This window comes from Anomaloglossus baeobatrachus, unplaced genomic scaffold (assembly GCF_048569485.1).
Source record: "Anomaloglossus baeobatrachus isolate aAnoBae1 unplaced genomic scaffold, aAnoBae1.hap1 Scaffold_3229, whole genome shotgun sequence".
Lineage (NCBI taxonomy): Eukaryota > Metazoa > Chordata > Amphibia > Anura > Aromobatidae > Anomaloglossus > Anomaloglossus baeobatrachus.
Window position 1 is genome coordinate 60,270 of NW_027442621.1, and position 1,086 is coordinate 61,355.

Here is a 1,086-nt window from a genome sequence, read left to right on the forward strand (position 1 = left end):
TTTCTGGTTGGCTTTGTGTGACTTAGGTGAGGGAAGTTGTTATGCGGGGGCCTATGTGTGACTATCTGCAGTGTCAGGGCGTCACATATGTATGTGTGTATGTCTGCTAAAGGAATCCGCACCGTCATATTTACAAACACAAAATTTTGCAGACACCTCATGTGACTCAGGGAACGTTGTAGACTATGTTTTAACAGGAATATTTAACCTTTACAGTTACTCTCCAAAAAACCTGCCTCCATTAAACTGAATGGAGGTGGGAGCTGCAAGTTATTAATAGCAGCTGTGATTGGTTGCTATAGGAACAAAGGACATTCATAGTATAAGAAGCTTATGTGTGAGATAATATGATGTCAGTGGGGAGACAGATAGAGAGAGACAGACACAGACTGAGAGACAAACAGACAGAGACAGATAGGCATAGACAGACAGGGAAAGAGACAGAGACAAACAGACAGAGGCAGACAGGGAAAGAGACAGACAGAGATAGACAGGGAAAAAAGGCAGACAGACAGAGACAGAGAAAGAGACAGAGGCAGATAGGGAAACAGACAAAGACAAACATACAGAGACAGGCAGGAGAAAAGGCAGACCGACAGGGAAACAGACAGACAGGGGAAGAGACAGACAGAGAGAGACAGACAGATAGAGACAGACAAAGAAATACAGAGATAGACAGGGAAAGAGACAAACGGGGAATGAGTCAGACAGAGAGAGACAAAGAGAGACAGGCAGAGAGAGACAGGGAAAGAGACAGACAGGGGAAGAGACAGACAGAGACAGACAAAGAAATACAGAGACAGACAGGGGAAGAGACAGACAGGGGAAGAGACAGACAGGGGAAGAGACAGACAGACAGGGAAAGAGACAGACCTGGAAAAGAGACAGACCTGGAAAAGAGACAGACAGACATAGAAACAGACAGCCACAAAGAGAGAAAGACAGACAGACACAGAGAGACAGACAGAGATAGAGAGACAGAGAGACATGGATAGAGATAGAGACACACAGAGACAGACAGATGACAGAGACTGGGAGAGAGACAGACAGAAGCATAAATCCCTAACTAAAACTTAACATTTAATG